Genomic DNA, 25284 nt, shown 5'->3' on the forward strand with positions numbered 1-25284 from the left:
TGGAGTGGGGGATTTTTTGGAACATAAGCATTTTGGAACTGCCCTCATTCAAACGATTCTCATTCAAAGTTTTATATATCAAACCTTCTGCAATGGTTCTCACAAATAATATTTGCTCTTTGCAGTTCTCCATTTCCAGAGCCACTCATTGTTGTCCCCTTCTGTTTGCACTCATTGTGGAGGTGCTGCCTCAATCAATTCACCAATCGATATCCATCAAACCAATAAGTGTTAACAACATCCAACATAAAATACCCTTGTATGTAGATGATATCCTGTAACTTGTTAATTATGTAATTGCTTCGTTACCACATATTCTATCCACTTTGAATGATTTTAGTACTGTATCGGGATACAAAATATACTGCAAAAGCAGACAAAACAGCAATGATGCCCATTAACTCAGGAATAAATAAAAATGTCCTGCCCTCACATATATTAATTGTTAAAGTCTTTAAATATCTTAGTTTTCATATCCATCCTCTCATCATTTGGATTACATTTTATTTGAACAATGTTAATTACGTATTTATGTTTGAGCAAGTGAAATGTGTGAAAGGCATTTATATTATGTTTTGTGAACTGATTAGGTTCTACATATCTAGAGTTTAAGGGTAGTTAGATGTCATACATGCAAGGATACGTGAGTAGTGTGGATAAACTTAAGCTTTTGGCCATAAGTAGCAGACTTCAATAAAGAACAGACTGTCAGGGTTGGGAGGTAGTACCGGTCGTGGTACTATTGGTATTATTTTCACCGGGCCCTCTTAGTGCCAAGGGAACCTACCTCCTGAAGCACTCGCAGACTATCGGTCGATGCTTTGGTATCCACTGTTCACTTTGGCGCAAAGCTGGTAAAAGCACGCGGTAGACTCGGTTGTCATATGAGTCAGGTATCGTGCTGGTGTGGGTTTCTTTCACTGGTTAAAGAAAAAGGTAAGGAGGGTGCTCAGTTCGTTAGTGCAGTGTGCACGTTTTTTTTCCTGAGCTGCGTCTCATGGTTATATATTTTCGTGCCTGGTGTTTTTGCTCGGTTGTACTTATTTTGTTTCCCCAGACTGGGGTTTTCAGTGCTCGCATTTCAGCGGGTTGTTCGCCCTGTTTTTGAAGGGTCGCTTTATTTTCTGATAGCCGTTTTGGGTGTTACTTTTGATTTGACCGGAGTGTCTCCAAATTCTTTTCTGTTCCCCCCCTGTTCCGGGAGAAGTCCCCTTCCGTATCTATGTTCTCCCTGTTCCCTTTTCTCCCAGGATTTTGTGGTATTAATATTATTAATACTTATAAGGTATCACCCTCAGTCGCTCCTGGGATTTAAGTCTGGAGATTGAGATGGCCATTGCAGAGCGTGGTTGTTGTTTTTACTCAACCATTTCTGTGTGGATTTTGATGTATGCTTGGAATCATTATCCACCTGGACAATCAAGACTCCATATTTGACAGTAAGTATGAGGTGCTTCTCCTTGTATGCATTCCATTTTGCTGCCAAACATGTCAATGGTACATTACATTTTGGTCTCATCTGACCATAGCACTCTCTTCTAGTCATAATTGCAATGCGTTTTGGTAATCTCAAGATGTTTGGTTTTGTTTATTGTGCTCAGTAAGGGCTGTCTCCGTGGCACCCTTCCAAAAGGTTTGCTGGTATGGAGGTGCCATTGTATGTTTTTTTTTTTTTTTGTTTTTTTTTTGACTTGGTGATGCCAAAACACAACCAATATCCGGGTTTCTTAAACTGCGATCCTTGAGTTACATATGGCCTCCCTCACCATGTTCCTTACTGTCCGTCAGGATAATATGCTCTTTGCAATCATTCCATATGTCTTATGCCTTTTTTATTGAACTTACAATGCTAAGTGGTATGTTTAACCATGTATTTATGTTTTTGTACCCATTACCTGACTTGATGGTCAATTACCATCTGTGTCTTCTGAATTGACAGTTCTTTGGATTTGTCCATGCTTATGGCTGAAGGGATTTTGCATGCATTGTGAAACTAGTGAGACAGGAAACATTTAGCTTTTGGTCTCACTTTCCTGGCAACTTGGAAGTTTAAACATTTTGTACAAACATTTTAACAGCGGTAACCGGATGCTTTGCCTGTTTGTGTTCTGCACACTGGATGGATTTTTATTTTTGAGCACGTTTCCCGGTAAGACGGTCAATATTTAGTTTTGCAGCCATTTGAGTTCCTCATCATTGTCACTGTCATCAGATTCACGGTTTCCTTCATCTCTAGGTGTTACAAATAAATAGTGTGGTAGCCAATCTGCTGACAACAGCTAGACAACTTAGAGAAATGACAAACAGAAGAAAGCAAGAACACAATCAGCTAAATCTTTTACTGAGTTTCACAATTTACTTCATTTTCACATATTATAGTCACAGTCAAATAATAAGTGATGTATGCTGCCACACTATATGGAAAAACACTTGGGCTTCTATGTTTTTATTCTCGGATATGAGATGCCCAGTTTTAACAATGTTACATTAATGGCATTTGGCAGAAGCTCTTATCCAGAGTGATGTACATTTGATTAGACTAAGCAGGAGACAATCCTCCCCTGGAGCAATGCAGGGTTAAGGGCCTTGCTCAAGGGCCCAATGGCTGTGCACATCTTATTGTGGCTGGACCGGGGATCAAACCAGTCCCAGTCATGTACCTTAACCACTATGCTACAGGCTGCCTCTATTTGCATTTTACCCCCAATTTGGAATACCAATCTTGTTTGTAGGCCAGTCTCAGCACTGCAGTATCCATAATTTTGAAACTGAAATTGAATTTGAATCACCACAATACACCATCATGCTAAACTGGCGTCCAATCAGCAGGACAGGTCCTCATTGCCTCTGAGATCAAATTGCAGGTCCATGATTGTCCTGATGTGCCTATTCTGTGGTCACTGGCTTATGCATTTCCTGCATGAACAGGAAGTCTCATGCCCACACCTGTCATGTGACAGCCCCTCAGACTCCCCATCTCCAGCTTTCTGTGCAGACGACCGTGGCCGTAACTATTGAGAACGTTTGTGTGGGAAAGTGGGAGAGAGATTCGCTTTAGCCAATTAAACAGTGTGGTTCACCGTAAGTGTAATAAGGTGTTGTGTGACCCTGGAATCATAAAACATGTTGTCCTGCTGCAGTTTGAGAGACAATTGAGTAACATAGCTGCATCTGACTGCTGAGGGCCCCCTGTTGGTCAATGTGGTGAACAGCAGCATTGAGGAAAAACGGGATCTATAGCTTGTATAGCTTGTGCTGCTGGTCAGGTTCTGACATGGCAGAATAACAGGTGAAAAATGAGATATTGTAGAATAAATAGTTGAAGAAATGTGGGGGACAGCTGAGTGCTCCCAGTAGAGAAGAAAGTGTTAAATCACAGGCATTACACCAGTCAGGCACATTGAATTGAAGTGTACCTTCATATAACAATGAGATGCGCGCACACACTTACACACAGCTATACCTGTCTACATGCCTGCTGAACCATCTCTTGGTTGATGGCACTCTCTGTCGCAATCCCAGAGAACTGAACTCCTCCCCCAGAACAAGATGCTGTTCACTACATTGGCCACCTGGGGGAGACAGATACCTTATGTTCCAAGCCCACCAGCTGGCTGTTTATGCACATTTTCTATGCTTTGTAGTTCCTCATGGTTAAGTGAGATTAAGAGTGTTCATGTATGTGTGTGTGTCTCTGTGAGTCTATGTTTCTGGTATTACGTTCGCCTATGGCTCCTGCAGGTGTAGCCATTTAGTGGCAATTAGATCTGCACTTTACTAGTTAACTGTTAGTTTGATGATCAGATGCGCTTGTTGCTTTGCCTGTGAATACATTGGTTGATGCTCTTCTCATCAAGATATTTTGTAAATCTGGCTTCCATAACAGTGCAGTGCATAGCTCCTGTTGTATTATGTTTGTGTATACTATGCTTGCTATCCGATCATCGCCTGCTTTGTAAGTGACAGTGGTTGCTGTATCATCAACGTTTATTGTGTAAATCTGGCTTTTCTATGAGCCAGTGCCCTGCTGCTGTTTTGTGTGCGTGTGTAGCCTATATTCTGCTTTGCTAGTGAATAATGGTGTCAGTGCACACTGTATTATCATCAAAGTCATACAACGTTCACCCACCCAAAAAAAAGAGGAAAAAAAAAAAATATATATATATATAGCGTCATAACCACAGCACCCCCCACTTAAAACATGTTCCCACGGGTATGGGTACATTCCTCTGTTGTTTGTCGTTGAGATTATTGACAATGGAATGGGGGTAAAGGAGAATGTTCTGCGGTTGATCGTCATGGGGATTGTTGGCAGCGGTTTGATGCTGGCAGTAATGGTAATGGGGGTTCCAGCAATTGCGCTGGGGTAAAGTGCCTCCTGGATCCGGTCCCTTTGGTTTGGGCCCAGGGCGGCCTGTAGCGTAGTGGTTAAGGTAAATGACTGGGACACGCAAGGTCGGTGGTTCTAATCCCGGTGTAGCCACAATAAAATCCACACAGCCGTTGGGCCCTTGAGTAAGGCCCTTACCCCTGCATTGCTCCAGGGGAGGATTGTCTCCTGCTTAGTCTAATCAACTGTACATCGCTCTGGGTAAGAGCATCTGCCAAATGCCAATAATGTAATGTAATGTAATGTCCTTTGATGGAGTTAAATTTGATTTTCAATGCAGCAGTATTCATTATGCTGGAGGAGTATGGGAAATAACCAAACTGTGAGACTCCTTTGCAGGTCAAGCTACCCAGGTCAAGAACACGTCTTAGAAGTCACAGCCTTATGACATAGCCATGAAAGCATTACAAGATGAATTATAGAAATATGTCCCAGAGGTAGCTGCCACAATGCATTCTATTCTATTATTCTATTCTATGTCAGTATCATTATAATTACGATAACAATGACTTGTTTGTGATGAGAAATTTATTGAGAAATCCACTGACAACTTACTCCACATAGTGTGACTTACCCGCTCTGCACACCCTCTACTTAACTGTTTATAAATAAGATCTGAAGATGTAATTAATACATATGTGCCTGAGACTTCATTCTGTTATTTGTGTATGACATTTATTCCATTGTGATGTATTGCGCCCAAGAAATGTAAGAGAGTGAAAAGTGTAACAATATGCCACACTCTCCCCTACATGTGGACATTATGGGGTATTGCAAATGCAGTCCCTGTTGGAGAGTCTGGACAAAACAGGAGATGATACTGGCCACAAGTGATCAGAGAAACATGACCTCAACACTTCAATAACATGCTTAGGAAGGCTTTATTTTTATCTGTTACAGGAGGTCATGGAGGTTGAAAAATCAAAGGTTGAAACATGCATCCTTCTGACAGGTCAGAGAGCTGCTTTTCTTCATGGATGCCCGCACTTCACTGTGGTGCTGCTTCTGGATACTTAGCGCAGATGAATCTGTACTGGTTGCTGCAGGTGATATCATTCCACTGTTTCTCCGCTGTATTTACAACATGAGAGTGAGAAGTCAGTAAGATCCAGTACAATCCACCCTGCAGTAAAATTGAGTTTGATAATACTTACCTCCCCAGTATGCGTGCACACAGTGTTCCTGTCCCCCGGAATTGTCAGGCTGAACAGCATACCAGTGGGTGAAGTCCACTTCAGAGCCATCTGACCACATCCATGCACCCTCCTGAACATGGAGGAAGAAAGAGGAAAAGTACATGCTTGCGGTGATGACAGTACTAGTGTGTAATAGTGCAGTAAAATGCAAAATATAACATTTTCAAAAGATAATTTATTTGTGCTGGAACGGACTTGCAGCACAAAATTATTTCACATAACGCCTTTATTTATTTCTGTTTAGATAACAAGGGCAACAAGGTTTCAAAAGACATTGACACTGTGGACCACTTTCTCTAAATAACGATGCTCCACAATGATCAATCTTCACTCATAGAGCACTTTATTAGGAACATTTTTACTTTATAACACCTATTTATTGATGTGATTATCTAATCAGCCAATTGTGGCAGCAGTGCAATGCATACAATCATGTATATACCAGTCAGGAACTTCAGTTAATGTTTAAATCAACCATCAGAATGGGGAAAAAATTTGATCTAAGTGACCGTGGAATGATTGTTGATGTTAAACAGGGTGGTTTGAGTATCTCAGAAGCTATTTTTTCTGTCTTTTAATATTAGTGCAACTACCCATTCCAGAAACCATTTTTCTACGAACGGCACAGTCCTGGAGGCATTTGCCCCATCTCTTCTCCAGAGACTGCTTCTGATGCACCATCATGATGTAAATCAAGACATTATCTCAGTGTTCTCATTCCAATTAAAGCATTGGCAGTTCTAAGTGGCATTTAAAATACAGCTTATTTTGTCTTGTTTTAAAGCTGATATAAAAGGCAATTGTGTTTGTGTGTGAATATGTATTTTTACTGTTAAATTACATTAAATGTATTAATTTGACAGCAAAACAGAAAGTGTACAATTATGTACTTAAACTTAAAACTTAAAAAAAGACGAATATCAAGACCATATTTTCTGTGACATTAACTGTTTTCACATACTTAATTGTACAATGCTGCTTCTGATGCACCATCATGATGTAAATCAAGACATTATCTCAGTGTTCTCATTTCAATGTAAAGCATTGGCAGTTCTAACTGTCATTTAAAATGCAACTTATTTGTCTGCAATGTAGAATGTCTTGTTTTAAAGCTGATATAAATATAAACCATATTCTCGGTGACATTAACTGTTTTCACATTCTTAATTGTACAATTATTCAGTTATAAAAATAAAAAAACTGTGATCAATACTCTTCCATAAACCAACATTTGTTGAATAATATATTCTTATAAATTGACTATTAAATGTTCTATAAACAGCTGATGCCATTCTGTATTTATATTGTAATTTTTTTTTTAATTGGACTCCATCAAAATCCTAATTCATTCCATTGATTCTCTTCCAGAAATGTTTGAGTGGTGTACCACCGGCTAGTACCTGCTGGACGTCTGTCAGCCCTGTCCAGTACGGAGGGTCACTTGGATCAGAGTCTTTATTGATTTTCCTGATGAACCTTTGTTCCTCAATGCTGTGCACTGAGGCCAGATGACCTCCTTGCTCCACACAGTGACCCTGCAAAACAACATGAGACATCTGTCAGTCTGTTATATTTTATACGCACAGGACACAGAGATGGGAATTTGTACAGTATGATATGTCTGACAGGAGAAAAATGACAACACATAGAAATTTAAATCAGCTATTTTGTGAAAATGTGCATATAAATATTTTCAATTTAATAAAATAAAATTGATATATAATACTACGGTAGCTGTTCTTTACTTTGCTTTGAAAGTGCTCATTGTCTTTGGAAAAAATGCATGTAGACATGTAAACATCCATTTTATGTATAAGCCACTTGTAAAAGAATTATAATATGTTATATCATTCAGTTTAATCAAAAGCAACAGGACCCTTTCCATCCATAGTCAACTTCAATAGAAAGACAAACAAGAGCCATGATAACCACACTGCTTTTATTTTCTCCCACAGTGTAAATAAAAACAGTGCTGTGAAAATGATTTGCCCCCTTCCTGATTTCCTGCATATTGCACATTTGTCACACAGAAGGGTTTCAGCTCTTTAGACAAAATATAATAGAGAGAAAGAGAATCTTTGTACTGGAATTTTAGCACGCCCTGTTAAATTAAAGGCAAACAGGCATTTTGTTCTGGGATAGACTGGATCACTCATAGCAGCAGGTAACTTGATTTTCTTTATTTTAATTTGACCATTATTTAACCAGGAATACCCACATTGAGATGGAGATCTCTACTGCAAGGGGACATGAAAACAGATTTATTTGAAACTTCATGCTGACTACTTCTACCTTCTTCAATTTTCCATGATTTTCAACAACTTTTTGTGACTGCTCCGCCACTTCAGGAAATACTTTCTGTGACAAACACCCAGCATTACTAATCCGTAATCTATATAATTCTCCCCTTAAAATTCATCAGAAACAAAAAAATTTTTTATTAACAATATTAGCTTTACAATATTAGCTTTTAAAAGAAACTCCAGGAGAGATATGAGGATAAATCTTCAATGAACAAGCATTTTTGCATGACTTCATCATCGGGACATCATTCTGTAAACATTGCTAATTTTCAGCTGCCCTTGTGTATTTCTTGGCAAATACACTCAACAAATTAGAAAATAAAGAGAAAAAGAGAATTACGGATAAATACAGTCGTTGGTTCACCTACATGTGAATTACATGCCATTAGGCAGACACTCTTATCCAGAGAGACGTACAGTTGAGTAGACTAAGCAGGAGCAATGCATGGTTAAGGGCCTTGTTCAAGGGCCCAACAGCTCTGCGGATCTTATTGTGGCTTCACCTGGGATCGAACCACCGACCTTGGAGGTCCCAGTCATGTACCTTAACCACTACGCTACCCTAGCTGCCACCCTTGCAGCTATCAAATATATTTAATTCTCAAAATAAATACAAGCTAGACTTTGGCTTACTTTGAGACAATTAAGGAACAAATGAACTTCATCAGTGAGGAGAGTAAAGGCTGAACATTATATCATTTAATTTACTAACTCCTGTGCAGATCCTACAAAGTTCTGGAGAAATTCTATCTGACATATCATTTGACTTGACTTTGTTTTCACTCATGGTTTCAAGTGTCCAATTAAATCGTCAAATGGTCTGTATTTATATAGCACATTTAACCAACAAGCTGTACAATTGGTGGCTCTCATTCACTCATGCACAGACATGAACGGCAACCAATCATGCTCAGGGACACTTTAACACACCCAGGGCAAGGGATCGAACCAGCAATGCTCGAACTGCCAGACAACTGATCTTACCTTCGGAGTGAATGTCACCCTATGTCACCTTAGTTCAACCATAGTGATAACTCAGGGTAATAGTTTTAAATAGTTGTTACAATTGTCCTTTTTTTAGCTTTTCTTATTTAGGAGATATATGTATCATTGTTTTTCATTGATTATTAACATTTATTTTAATTATTTTAATTTTTAATTAACATAACATAAGATAACATAAGGTAATGGCGAGAACAGGCCATTCAGCCCAGCTTGTAATGTTTTAGTTAGATTATTTGTTTATTCTTGTTATTTATTATTATTCATATCTGGTTATCTGTCATCCATTACAGTTCATTGCATTCGCCTTCCCCTGATATGTCTGTGTCTGTATGTTTCTGAGCGCAAGTCACTCCCCTGTCTGCGTGCTTCACAATTCTGGTGGTTTCTGAATTTTCCTCAGCCCTCTGATTTCCTGGATTTTTAATCCCTGCTTTTGTTTACTACTTTCCTTTTTGCGTCTTGATTTGGCACTGTGTCTTGTGATCTGTTGGCTTGTAATTTGGAATGTAATAAAGACAACGTTTTTGGATATCCCTTGGTCTGTGTTTTGGTCACCGGGACGATATGTAACACCAGAATTGCTCGCCTTTTCCTTCCCCGAAGTGTACCTACTGCCTAGTTTGCCTAAAAGCTAAATAGAATCTAACACCAATTGTTGTCTAATTGTTGTTGCTTTAATGAATTCTGTAATCTTGATTTATTATTATTATTCCTGCAGAGTTTTTTTCATTTTTTAAAGGAGATACGAGTGCAATTTGTGTTACCTCAGCATCGGCCCAGTTTTTTTTAAGTCCGAATTTCTTGAAGCAGCGGCCATTGAAGCCTTCCCAGGCTTCAGGACAGTGGGCCTGGTGGTGACACTGTTCCGACACTGAGGGATGCAAAAAAAACAGTGACAATGGGGATCAAATGCAGTGTTACCAAATTGTGGTTCAAGTGCCAGCCACTCACTGCTGGGTTGTGTAGCTGGGTCACAAGATAAATATGAAGGAAATAAAAATCTACTTTCACACAAGTCAGAATGTAAGCTTTAATATTACATTTTCATTTCAAATACCAGACATACGCATGTCATGTCCAGGGCTTAACGTAACTCGACATCAAAGAATGTTAAATTCCCATTCCCTCCTTCTTTTATTTTTTAGCCTAAGGTGTGACACAGAGAAATGACATTGAGAGATGTCTGTAAATAATGCATCATAACCTGCGTATAGCGAGCCATCTGCAGACAAAAACACTCACCTGAAATTAGTGCAGAAAGAACAGCCACAAAACTGAGTTTTGGCATTAGGAAGGATATCATGATGGATCTTCAGGTCTCAACTAAAGAAGAGGATTAAAATCACCATGGAGCCCAGTTCAACAGTTTACCCTAAAAAAACATATGCTAAAAAAGGGATGGCCCACATTGAAAGTACTATGGTACACACAGAAATGACAGTATATTTTAGCGCATTGTAGCATTCAATTCACATTAAACACCTTGTTCAATGGTACAATTGAAGTCATCCAGCTCACAATCAAACACACAATCTTTCAGTTACATACCCAGTTCCATACAAAAGACAAAAGCAACAAAAAAAGAGAGAAAATGTGAAAATATGTATGAGACCAGAAGGCCCATTTCTTCTCTTACCTGTAGATACCAGCTGGAAGGAAATAGACAGGTGGGTCTTGTTATGTATGAGCTGTAGTACTGATCTGCAGAATGATGAACACGTTCTACTCACAGTGCTCTACTCTGCCTTTATGAAGAGATTTGATAGGCAAAAGGTAAACAATAATTTCACAATTGTTTTGGAATTTGATACAAAAACTGACATATCTTGTCGAAGCTCATTTTCATGGCCAAACAGAAGAAAATTGGGAATCCGGATCTCAGCACTCAATGTAAACAGAAAGGTTCTTGTGAGTTTAGTGTAGGTTTACATCAGTTTCAGGTACTCTGTGGAGGCATTTGTCAGCTCTACATTTTCATATTAATTTATTTTATTTTATTCCCGCCAAATAATATATATACAGTACTGTGCAGAAGTCTTAGGCACCCTAGTCTTTATTATATATATGCTTATTTTTTTGTGTGCGTTAGTAAAAAAAATAACACATTTGAGATTTCCAAATATTCATTTTACAAAAGATTACATTTTACAGAGACATTTTTGTATTTAAGTTAAAAAAAACATATTACTGTAAGCAATTGATTACTTTTTACAAACAAACTTCATCAAGGCTGTCTGAGATCAGAAGCAAGGAGCCAACCAAAGTCTGCAGAAGAACTGTGGCAAGTTCTCCAACATGCTTGGAACAACCTCCCTGCTGATTGTCTTATAGACCTGCAGGACAGCGTTGGCTATCTCAGAGAAGTGATGTAGTTTTAACGCCGTTGGTCACAAAAAATATTGATTTGATTCAGTTTTTAACTATTCTGCCAAAATACTAAAATGTAATGTAAAATGTATAGTACGTTTATTTAGGACCTTTCATTGAATTATTTTTGAAAGAATCTTATCTGTATAGAATGTTATGCAGGTCCCTAGACTATACTGTATATATATATATATATATATATATATATATATATATATATATATATATATATATATATATACAATACCACTCAAAAGTTTTGACGCCTCTTTCTGCTTTTTCCTATTAATTTGTTTTATTTCCTGTTTGTAATCAAGCAATTCATATGTGGTCAAAGTCCAGATTCTCAGCTTTTATTAAAGGGAATTCTTGTTCATATTGGTTTCACCATGTAGTTTCTACAGTACTTTTTATACATAGCCCCACATTCCAATGTTTGAGACAAATTAACATAATGTCAAATTAAATAGTCAAATGTTTTGTATTTGGTTGCATATTGCATGCCATGACTTCTTGAAGTCTGTGTGACCTATCAACATCACCTGAATCTGGATAGCATATATTAAGGTTGTCGTACAAGTGATACAAAAATCTCTTAGCATTTGAATGGATCTCTATGGGAACTGGGGGGTGGGACTAGATTCAGCTGTAAATTACACCAAATCAGTATGGAACACATTTTTAAATAGCACTGTGCCATCAAGGGTCTAAGGTATCAGATGGGCCTCAAACCATCCTGCTGCTGCCAGATATGCCATGGATACTACAAAGGACATTTATCCTGACTAATTTTCCTGTTGAATGGAAGAATTATTCAGGAGAAACAACCCTTGAAGTATCTACTGTATATCTAATAGCAGCATGGTTGTTTGAGGCTGGTTTGATACCTTGGACCCTTGATGACTTAAAGCCATTTAGCCAACAAATGTGTTCTATACTGTATCAGCATAATTTACAGTCAAATCTAGTCCAACCCCCCAATTCCCATAAAGATCCATTCAATTGCAAAGTATAGTATCTTATAGTATAGCTTGTAGGACAACCTGAGAAGAAGATATCCAGACTCTGGTGATGTTGATAGGTCACAGACATCAGGAAGTCATGCTATGCAATGCAACCATATACAAAACATGACTATTTTAATTGACATTATGTTAATTTTTCTCAAACATTGAAATGGGGGGCTATGTATAAAAAATGCTGTAATTACTGTAATTACTACATGGTGCAACCAAAACCATATAATAAAATATGAGAATCTGCACTTCACTTCATATCTGACCACATATTAATTGCTTGATTACAAACAGCGGAAATAAAACATTTATCAAAAAAGCCAGAAAAAGGCACGGTGTGTCCAAACCTTTGACTGGTACTGTATATATATATATATTATTACATTGGTAATTTTTAGAAAGAGATAGAGGAGGAATAAAACATTATGAAGCCTTTGAGAGGGGGTTAAAGAAAACAGACTACATGGTAATTAAAGATAACAATATGTAAAAACATAGGAGAAGAAAAAATGAGTGTGACTTGTGTGTGCACAATTGTGTAGACATTCGGCAACAGACGGATAGACAGGTGGGTGAATAGACAAACAGACCGATGGACAAGTGGGTAGATAAGGCAGGATTGTTGACTGGGAGCCTTGACTGGGTAGCATGGAAAATGGGAGAGAATAAAAAATACAAATAAAGTGAGGGATACAAATATTAATAACACATTCCTAAATACAGAAAAACAAAAACAATAATAAAAGGAAAATATGCATGATTGCGGATGGGCTGGATTGGAATATGGTATTGCATGGAGAGTGTTTCTGGAGTATGTGAGTATATGGGCAATGAGTGTAGGTTTGGTATTTTGATTTGGTTGGTTGATTGTAGAGAGGACTCCTAGTAGACAGAGTAGAATGCTACAGCTACAGCTCATAATGAGAAATATTTTGTCCGTGACTTGTTTCCAGAAATGGTGAGTTGGTGGGCAGAGCCAGGTGGAATGGAAGTAATTATATGGGGTGTTCAAAGATCAGTGAGTGCAAGTGTCCACGAATCCCATTTAATAAATTTTTTGGTGGTTGATATGTGTTCTGCGAATTACCTGATATTGTATTGGTGGTCATTGTGAAGGTGTTCCTACAGATTTGAGTCCAGAAGTCGTAGCAGAGTGAATGTCGTGTCTAGGAAACGACAGAGTCCAAATCTTCAATTTGTCGAAAAACATCTTCGCGAGGGAAAAGATGACACCAGGCAGTAAGATCTTCAGGAAAATCAGACTTTATTAGCAGCAGCACATGAAGCCGGATCAGCTCTCCAGAACTGAACCTCGACTGTCGTTTTTACACCCATTTTATACACAGTTACTCCACCTACAACTCCTCCTCAAACATCATTCTGGCAAATCACCCACTCTGTTCTTATCGTAACTCCTCCCAACGCTCCTCCCACAATGTCATTGTGGCAAATTGCCAACAGTCCTTATGCTCTGCCAACTCTGTACAAAGTTCAGGGCGTTCTGCCAACTAGAACAAAGTTTGTGTCCTCACTTGACCCCGCACCTGCTCTTGGCAAACTACCAGACCTCATGAAGTTCTGGATGCCCTCCCTCTAACACGTCATCCATACACGTCACTCGGTATCTTTCGCTTTTATTAGACAAACTAAGCAGCAGTAATCATTGAAAATATACAGACAAACTAAACATTTCATTAATATTCACTTCTAATATACTTTTCTAATATACAGACATACTAAACATTTGATTAATTATTCTCTTCTAAGGGAGTAAATGTACGTAGCATTCTTTACTCTCATTTCAACAGTTTTCATTGTGGTTTCTTGCGTTTTCATAAGCTCAGCTATAATTAATGTTCTAGGTCAAATAGATACACTTCTGGCATAAAACATCGAGAGTCCAGTCATATCTTGCTTGCTCGTGTCCTTGGTCTACACAGTTCAAGACGGGCCCCCCCCCCCCTCTGCCAGCTGGCTGCTGTGTAATTCTAGCACAATTTAGCAGTTAATCAGTTTGAAACTATACAGGGTACATATCATACTTTAATACAGATATATTGATAAACTTTTAACACACATCGTCAAGAGTTTTGGAGGAACCAGTCTGCTCACTAAGGTGGAGTCTGATTTTGACTTGTGATTGGTTATCATGCTTTTAGGAGGGAGATCTTTTTTTCTGTGAATTTTCCCCTACATGATAAGTCTTTTTCCCAGGCTTGGTTGGGGAGGGATATTGTTAGGTCTGTGGTCGATATTAGTTTGTTAATTTCATCCATTAGTGGAGGTGGATGTAAGTTCTTGTTCATTATTTTAATTTGACATTTTAAAACAGATTTTAATTGCAAGTACTGATGGTATTGTTCTTTCCCAATATTGTACTTATGGGCCAAATCCTGGAAGGTGATGAAGATGCTATCCAGAAAGATGTGTTGAAGATGTGTGATATGTGGTGAAGGAAAGTGGTGTTTTGTTAAGCAAGAAGTCAGGATTGTGCCAGTGTATTTGCATGGGTTCATTGTGAATTGAAAGTTTTTTTAATTTTCCACCAAGCCGTCAGACTTGTTGAAATGGCAGTGTTTTTGAAGCAGTTGTGGCATTTAACAGAAGTATTGAGGAATGGCAGATCGAGATGGAAATGTCTTTATATGCTGATTCTTCAATTGCTATCCATGGGTTGTCCTGTTGGTTGGAACAATGATGGCCCCTTACTGAGGTCTCTGCAAAGATACAGAAAAATGTTGTATTTACCATTTAATGTTTTATATTTATACTTCTAGAAAAGGACAATGGAAGGGGGCTCAAATGTCTTGGAATCTGATTTCAGTAATTTCTAATGAAATAATTTCCGCCATACATTTTTGAAGTAGTCAGCCAGTTTCCCAGTCTTTCTTTCTGTTCAGCACTTATTTACCCACTTGTCCAACTTACTTGAGCTGTATTACGAGACCAAATTATATAATGCAGGGTCTCTTTTGTGCTTAGAGATCTGAGTTTAAGGCAGTAAGTGATGGAAGAAAGAATAATTGAGTCTAGATAGCTATCTGAGGCTGAATGAGTAAGATGAGGCTGAATTTTCTTGAAAGAGCTGTTAGTTTCTTGATATGATATACTGTTGAGTAACAGCAAGGGATTTGGTAGCTATGGTGATGGTATCAAGTGTAGAAAACTGCTTATATGGAGAATGTGATATGGCACATCCGAGCAGAAAGCATCATTTGGATGAAAAGGATGAACAAAGGGCAAGAACAACTACAATGACCCCCTACAATGCAGCATTGTAACTGTTAGCTAAACCAAGTCCAAACACATGACTGCTGATCATCATGCTAAATATATTATTCCCATACTATCCTTGTGTTTTGGATGCTTCCTTCCATCTAGATTCCGGAGTCATTTACACTACAAATGGAAGGACATTCCGTTCTCTTGATGTTTAAATTCAGATGATTATGTTTGAGTCTGGGGGAGGGTTTTCATGTCACTATTGAGTTTTGTATTTGGGTTCAATCAGAGTTGTACGGTATATAACCATGTCATCAGCATACAGAAGGCAATGGGAGTTTGTGCAAGCTTCTGGGAGAAAAAGCAGAGGTCCTCATTTTGGGCCTTGTGGGACTCCAAGAGAACACAGGAATGAGTCGGCATGGGTTGTGGCTATTCATACAGACAGGGATTGGTTTTGGAGGTGAGATCAAATGGTACTGTCAGGTTCTCTGTTTTTCTTTAGTCCTCAGCATTTTGGCCTTTTGTTAACCTCTGTGCTTTCCGTAGTCTGTCTGTCTCCCCATTCATTCCGTGTTATTAGATTCCCCACTCTCTCTGTGGGCTGGAGCGATGTTTAACCATAGTTCTTTCTTTGTTTTGTAGGACACTATGGTCCTCAAACTGGAAAATAATTTCTCCAACAATATCTCCATTTCGGGACCGCTTCTTTCTTAGGTTTTTTCCCCTGCTATAGCTTATGTTGTTTTCATGTTGTTGTGTTTTGCTTGTTGGTGCACTTTCATTGAAAACGTCAGCTAATCAGTGAAAATAGTTAATTACAACAGTAATGTGATGGTGCTTCTGGCAAGTCAACCCTGATTGCAAAGTCATTTAAGCCACCATGACAAAGATATTAAAATAATGTAAATAGAACATGACATGCCAAAGAAGGTGTATTGCTAGGTGGCGTAACGGGACAAGGTGTGATACCACAATCTGATATCACAAACCATATATAATATTTTTATTATAAACTTTATTTGACTAGGAAGTCACATTGAGATGAAAACCTCTTTTACAAATGAGTCTTAGCCAAGACATGTCATGGTGGGAGGTAATTCTCACTGGTGCCACTAGATGGCCGAGGATATTGTTTTCACCTGTTCCTCGTTTTCTCCAGGGGAATTACCTCCCGGGAGAGTATTTAAGACCAGCATCGACTAGTTTTCAGTGCTTTTGTGTTCAACCGTTCGCCCTTGGCACAAAGCCGGTAAAGCGCCCGGTAGACTCTAAACCTATACGAGTCAGGTACGGTGCTGGTGGATAATTCTCTCATTGCTAAAAAGGAGAAATATCTAAAAGGTAAGGAAGGCGTACAGCTGGAAGTGTTGTGTGTGCTGGCGCCTTCCTCAAGGGTTTTGCTTTTCTTTTGGACTCGTGTGAGTCGATGGTAGAGGGACGTTGTCCCCGGTGTTGTATTTTGGTTTGCATTTTTGTCCCGAGCTGCGCCTCGAGGTTTTTATTTTCGTGCCTAGCTTTTCTCGCTAGGTTGTATTTTCTTTTGGTTTTCACTCAGTGCCCAGCTATTTGGCACGGTACCAAAGTTATTGGTTCGCCCTAGTTATTTAAGGGTTGTTTTACGTTCTCTAGCCGTTTTTTGAGCTACTTCCCTGGTTGCGATTTCTAAGTTTGGTTTGTTTAATTTCCTTTCCTCCCATTGTTCCGGGAGAAGTCCTGTTCCTAGCTGGGTATCCCTATTCCGGTTCTCCCTGGGATTTAGTGACTGACACGTTCGCGTGTTGGTTAAAAAAGGTTCTACCTTTGGTCGCCCCTGGCTCTCCGCTTAGCTTCCCACGCTACAAGACAGGGTCAAATAGCAGCATAACACAATCACAATCACGAGACCATTACAACAGTACTATCCATAAGTATGTAGGTATATACAATTCCAAGAGCATTACAATACACACAGTATGACAGAACAAAACACATGGCGGTGAAATGAACACATCAGTGTTACTTAAAATGAAGTTTTCAATCTACAATTTGATACACAAAGTCCCTGTAAATATGTAAAGGGTTTTCAGAAAGCAAAAAAACTATTCTTTATGAACTCTAATAATCAACAAGCAATTCACAAATGACAACACATTTGTCATACTTGGTAAACCCTCACAAAAGTCCAAGCAATTTGTGGACTACCCTTTTCAGTTGTTTCACTTACCAGTTTCACATATGTAATGGTTAGCTAGGTAACTAACTTACCTAGCTAGCTAGTTCCAGGTAGAAGCGATAGAAACATGGATAAAAGACTGACCAATTTACACATTTGCCCCATCTCTTCTCCAGAGACTGCTTCTGATGCACCATCATGATGTAAATCAAGTCATTATCTCAGTGTTCCCATTTCAATTACCCAACCTTTATAGCATTGCCAGTTCTTACTGTCATTTAAAATGCAGCTTATTTTGTCTGCAATGTAGAAAGCTGATATACTACCCCTGGCAAAAATTATGGAATCAGCATACTTAGAGGATGTTCATCCAGTTTTTTACTTCATAGCAAATAAACAAATCACAGATCTGACACAAAACTCATTTTGTTTAACAGCTGAACATTCATGAAACATACCTCAAACAAATCAGATTAATATTTTAATTAATAATTTCTTTCCAGATCAAGTAGAGGAAAATATATGGAATCACTCAATGTTGAGGAGAAAATTATGGAATCACATTGAAATTTGTATTTCTAAATCAAATACCAACACTAGTCTGAATATGCAAATGAGCTGTTGGACTTGGCTAATTAATTGAAGGGAAACATGGCTCCAAGAAGAGAGCTGTCAATTGAAACAATGGAAAGGATTTTGGCTCAGACTCAGGCAGTAAGAGCAGTCATCTGGCAGTCGGAGGGTTGCCGGTTTGATCCCCCGCCCGGGCTGTGTCGGAGTGTCCCTGAGCAAGACACCTAACCCCCAAATGCTCCTGACGAGCTGGTAGGCGCCTTGCATGGCAGCCAATCGCCGTCGGTGTATGAATGGGTGAATGAGAAGCATCAATTTTACAGCACTTTGGATAAAGGCGCTATATAAATGCCAACCATTTAAATAAAGGATTTTAAATAAATGCATTCATAGGCCCTGGCTAGACTCCCAAGAGACCCTAGTCATTGGCTTACTTTGAGACAATTAAGGAACAAATGCATGTCATCAGTGAGGAGAGTAATGGGTGAACATTATATTATTTAATTTACCAGCTCCTGTGCAAATCCTACCAAGTTCTGGAGAAATTCTATCTGACATATCATTTGACTGTTTTCACTCATGGTCATTTTGAGTATGGACTGCATTTATATAGCACATTTATCCAACAAGCTTTACAATTCATGCCTCTCATTCACCCATGCACACACACCAACGACAACCCATAATGCGTAGGGACACACCGAGGCTGAGGGATTGAACCAGCAATGCTCAAACTGCCAGACAACTGATCTTACCTTTGGAGTGAATGTCACCCCCTTAGTTCAACCGTAGTGACAACTGAGGGGAATTGTTTTTAATAGTTGTTATAATTGTTATAATTAGCTTTTCTTATTTAAGAGCTATATGTATCATTGTTTTTATTAACATGTACTTTAATTATTTTAATTTTTAATTAACATAACATAACATAAGGTAATGGTGAGAACAGGCCATTCAACCCAGTACTCACAGTACTCTACTCTGCCTTTGATAGATTTGATAGGGATAAGGTAAACAATAGTTTCACAAAGAAGTGTTTTGGAATTTAAGACAAAAACTTCTGTACTATATATCGTGTCAAAACTTATTTTCATGGCCAAACAGAAGAAAATTGGGAATCCAGATCTCAGCACTCAATGTAAACTGAAAGGTTCTTGTGAGGTTAGTATAGGTTTACATCAGGTCCAGGTTGTCTGTGAAAGCCATTGTCAGCTTTACATTTTCACAGCCTATCATATTCATTTCCCCCTTTTTTTATGTATATTTTATTTGGAACTCGAGTGTAATTATGTATGTAACCTGCCTGGTAAAATAAATTGTTAAAACTTGATCTGTGTGGTTTCGCTTACTGACACTGAATGTTACACAGGGAATGCTTGGTTACCCCCTCGAGTTGGTCTAGGGAGTATGTAAATTTACATTTAATGTATCACGGCGTATAGCACCCGTAGACCTCTGATGGTAAATCACTCGCCTCCGCGTGGTAGTTCATTCATGTCGAGAACAGCCGTAGATAATGTTGGTCTTCTTGGGTCCCTAGGCTGTAAACAGATATACCTGACATGCGGCGGAACCAGCAGAGGACTGTTCAGAAGAGTAAATCTCAGTACAGGATTCCTATAGCGATCAAGTCAAAATTATAAATGAGACATCTACCAAAGGTAGACAACTAATCTAAATTATTATTCTAAATGGAGTCAGATATAACGAAGGTGAATGTATTGGCCCTATTGTGGAGATTCTTGGTCAGCCTGGACCAGTCAAGAGCGGAAGGCAGAGTGGTACTACTGTCTTTGTATCGTGGTTTATTTATTGGCTGATCTAGACTCTCCGTATACGGGCCACTAATATTTAACCCTACTAATATTCTTTCAGCAACACCAGAAGGACAAGCATGCTGATACCTTCAGCCCTCGCTAAATTCCGTTGTTGGGTTAGCGTGGGGTTTTACAAAATAATCAAAATAATAACCTTAAATTGAGTGATTTTTTAAAAGTCCAGAAAAATCTACTTGAACTGTTTTCAACATTGTACTATATTTATGAAAACCACATTCGCTGGTATCCGTGCTATTAAATACGTGAGTTTTCACAGTGGTTATTTAGAATTATGGAATAGCAAACTCCAAAATATTCATTATTCAATACATGGCACATTTGAAAAATCCATGAAAAGATTCATTCAAACTGTTTTAAGGAAACATTATGATAATCTCAAAGATCATTAACCCAGGTGATATCACATGATATTGATTATGTGCATTTTTATTAGGGGTTGGCATACCTGGCACACCTCCACCATATTTTCCATTAATTTTGATGCATGGCATTATTTAAAAAGCCATAAAAAACTTTCAATTAAATTCATAGCACTTGAAGAGCCCCATGCCAGGTATACAGTGGCTTAAAACCACTTCACTTTTTGCACACTTTATTGTGTTGTAGCTTTCATTTTAAATTACATTGTTGCTCATCTACACTCATCCAAACCCATAATGAGAAATTGAAAACATGTTTCTGAAAACTTCATAATTTATTGCTTAAGTAAATGACCAATCAGGTTTTCTTTGGTTTTTACATTGAAGTAAACGGTCAAAAACCTCTTTTGTGCTCAGCAGCCATATTTCCGGGTGCTTCACTGTTTCGGTCAGATATGCATATCTATGGTTCACCCTCCACCAATGGGGGTAGAGGTAGAATAGTTACATTTGACACCAACATTTCGCATTCTTGAGCAGTTTTTTGTTGTCTAGATAGCCAGGGCCTAGGCACACCACTGGCCACAGATGTCCTTAGTTTCTGAGTAACTCATTTTTGTTTTCAAAACTGTGGATACAGGCACAGAAATAGGTCTTCTAGGGGTCTTCTGGGTCTGATTCCCTTGTTGCTCGTTCATGTACAAGATTTATATCAGGAACAAAGAAAGAAGCCAAGTAGACAAGGAAATATGTTTCTCCCCTTCTGCTCTCATGTTCCTGACAGCATGAAACTGGAGACAGAAGCAAATATTGGGAAAACATTTTCATATTCTTAGAGCCAATTTCATTCAGCAGTACACGTCATCATTGCCTCTGAGATCAAATTGCAGGTCCATGATTGTCCCGATGTGCCTATTCTGTGGTCTGCGGCCAATGGTTGTCTTGATGAAGGGCTTACGGCTCAGAGCATCAGTGACTATGTTTTTCAGGCCTGGGATGTAGGAAGCCAGCTTAGCCAGTCAACGCTGCTCACAGGCATCGGGTTGGTCATGATGTGGGTAAGTGGATTGTTGTCGGTCCACACGGTGAAGGCATGCCCTTTCAACCAGTGACTGAACTTGTCACATACAGCATACTTCATGGCCAAGAACTCGCAAATACTATGGGCCTTGCCCTCCCCTCCCCATCCTGCCGTCCAGAGAGACAGGATGAAGTCAGGGTGGGCCAACATGACACAGTGAATGAGTGACATCTTCAGTTTGTCAAAGGCTTGCTGGTGATCAAGCGTCCAGTCAGCTGGGCACAACTTCCGAAACTGAGAGGAACGGCTGACTCCATTTTGTCCTTTGCCCTTTCGCTTTTGACCAGCAAGCAGTGAGAAGAGTGGCTTTGCTATAGCTGAGTAGTTAGGCACAAAATGCTGATAATAATTAATCATGCACAGGAAGGACCAGCGTCGTGACACCATCAGAATCCATCAAATCTTACGTGGACATCTGGCTACTGCTCTCAACTTTACTGGGATCAGTGGCAACGCCAGCTTCATCCACAATGTGACCAAGGAACTTCACTGACCTCCTGTGGAACCAACACTTCTTAGGGGCCAGCTTCAGGCTGTGAATGTGCAAACGGCTAAACACCAGCTCTAAGCCCTCCAAGGCCAGCTTCTCAGTGGGCGCGAACATCAGCAGATTGCCTAAGTAGCATAACAGGTTGAGGAAGTTTTGGTCTCGAAAGATGCTAGTCATCATTCTCATGAAGCTTCGAGGGCTGTTGCACAGATCCTGTGGTAGGCGATTATACTTGTAGAGACCCATGGGCATTGTAAAGGTGGAGTACTTCCTGTCATCTTCATGTAGTGGCATATTGTGGAATCCAGAGGTGAAATCCATCGTGCTAAAGAGCATGTTGCCTCCCAGCGCAGCTAGACAGTCAGCTTGGTGTGGTAGAGGGTAAGCATCCTTCAGCGTCCTTCTGTTCAGCCATCTGAAGTCTGTGCAGACACAAAGGTCGCCATTCTTTTTCCACACGAGCACTAGTGGTGATGCAAATTCACTGGAGGATTTTCCAATAATCTCCTTCTCTTCCATCTCGTTGATGATAGTCTACTGGATTCTCTTTGTGTTTGGGGAGGGTTGAATAGAAATCAGCCAGTGGGAGACATGATGAAATGTTGCTGAAATAGCGGAGTAGAATACTATATTTCAGTGTTGAAAGCGGTCCAGAGATGGGTTGCTTCTCAGGCCAATCCTGACAGCATCTCAGGCTCTTCCCATTAGCTTGCTCTGTATCTCCTCTGCCTGAACAGAAACATCAAAGCCCTGTTTCCTGATGTAAGCCTTCATCAGTTCAATCCATTTAATGACACTGTACTTGTCTGTCTGGTCACCTCTGGCGGGGTTCTCTGTCAGGCCTAACATTCACGTTAATGTGAAGAATGCCACTGCAACCTTGTTGTTGGGATGAGCACTACTTGGACTCAGAAAACTGCTTTGACCTTGGAGACTAATGTGACTGTGAGCGCTGTTTTCCCCTTGAGCGCTATTGTGACTTGGATCACTACTTTGACCGTGAGCACTCAACCCAACTGATCCATTTCCAGCTAGCCGTGCAGCTATGCTGTCTCCTATCTGCGAGCCAATTTGACGAATGATGTCACTCAGCCGATGTAGAGATTCAATGCCCCCCATAGGTGTGGAGTGATATGGCGTACCCCCCTAGGAGTTTCAACTGGGTCTTGACCTAACCCTCGACTCCTGTTACTGCTAGCCAACACTGGAGAAGCACCCGCATCCCTCATATCTGACCCACCCGACTGCACATTAAATGTGTTTAGGCCTCTACCCCCAGAAAAAGAAAAGAGCTGGTCACAAAACTGAAATTTGCTTGCCATATTGATGTCTAAGCATTTCTTAGAATTCACTTGTAGAAATATACTTCACATTAGAAATGTAGAAATTCACATAAAAAGTACCTATTGGAAATTTCCTACTGAAATATGCTTGCATAACATTTTTCACAGAAATACATAGAAACACATATTGAGAAAACCCCTCAGTTTGAAATGTTGCCAGTATCATTGTAATTGCGATAACAATGACTTGTTTGTGTTCTTATTTGTTGAGAAATTCACTGACAACTTACTCCACATAGTGTGACTTACCCGCTCTCCACACCCTCTACTTAACTATTTACAACTCTGTACTGAAATAAGATCTGAAGATGTAATTAATACATATGTGCCTGAGACTTAATTCTGTTATGTGTGTACCGTAAATCCTCAAATTGTGGCCGGGGTCTTTTATTTACTTAAAGGCTGCACAAAGCACAGGCCTTTATTTGGGGTAGGCTTGTATTCGAGGCAGGCCTTTATTTCTTATTAGGCTTCTGTTGCAGAATTTTATTCTTAGAAATAAAGTAAACGGCTGCACTTAAAGTGGGCCAACACTGTTCAACACTTCCTGTAACCGTTCAGAAATCAATTAGTGTAGGCTAATCAGGAACACCGTTTGGTAAGTCATAGTGTCAGTCTTAACAGACTTAGTTTATGGCAAATATTCTAAAACACAATAAATCACATGCAAGTCCAGAATCAATAAAATAACAACTTGCCAGACACGCCTTCATGAACAATAACAAATTAGCGTAGATAACAGCAAGTTAAGGATCTTTTTTTCCTAAAGTGCGTTTTATTGTGAGACATGCGTTTCGTTTGGAGCAGCATACCAGTAGGCGATCAAAAGATTTTCGCTTTGGTTTGGAATTTAATTTACTTTTGGACTGTTTGATTCTATTGCTAAATGTTGGGACTGATGGGCACTGAAATCTGGGGGGTATTTGATGGTTCACTGTTAAGTTTTATGTAGTTGAAAGAGTGTCGGGATTTCCACCCGTCTGTTTATTGCGAGCCAAGGCAGCCGCTTTCATTCATTCATTGAACGTGCGCTGTGCCGTAAATACATGGAAACCTTATTGCGTAGCCAAGTAGCCTAAATTGAGTTAATTTTTAATTTTGCCTGATTTACTTTTTAGTAAATTTGTAGGCTGGTATGCCTCGCGGCAACAATTGTGTTTAAATGTATACTGCTTCAGCCTTTGGCAAGCTACTCAGAAGGGGGCGGCAAGCGACTGGTAGCTCTTCTAGTGTTCTGAAAGCCCTACTGGTAGGCAATATTACCCCGGCTTGTATTTGGGGGTCGGCCTTTCTTTGTCCGAATCGACCACGCCCCCGGCTATTATCCGAGGCCCGGCTTCAAATAGAATCCCAGACACAATTTGAGGATTTACTGTATGGCATTTATTACATTGTGATGTATTGCGCCCAAGAAATGTAAGAGAGTGAAAAGTGTGACAATATGCCACATTCTCCCCTACATGTGGACGTTATGGGGTATTGCAAATGCAGTCCCTGTTGGAGAGTCTGGACAAAACAGCAGATGATACTGGCCACAAGTGATCAAAGAAACATGACCTCAACACTTCAATAACTTGCTCAGGAAGGCTTTATTTGAAGGACAGAGGTAACAGAGATTACTGTCATGGAGGTTGAAAAATCATGGTTGAAACATGCATCCTTCTGACAGGTCAGAGAGCTGCTTTTCTTCATGGATGCCTGCACTTCACTGCGGTGCTGCTTCTGGATACTTAGCGCAGATGAATCTGTACAGGCCACTGCACGAGGCATCATTCCACTTTTTCTCCACTGTATTTACAACATGAGAGTGAGAAGTCAGTAAAATCATAAAATCCAATAAAATCCACCCAGAAGTAAAAAGGATAGTTTGCTAAAGCTTACCAGTCCAGTTTGTGTGTACACAGTTCTCATTCCCCGAACCATTGGGCTCATTATCATTCCACTGC

This window comes from Conger conger, chromosome 9 (assembly GCF_963514075.1).
Source record: "Conger conger chromosome 9, fConCon1.1, whole genome shotgun sequence".
NCBI classification, from domain to species: Eukaryota; Metazoa; Chordata; class Actinopteri; order Anguilliformes; family Congridae; genus Conger; species Conger conger.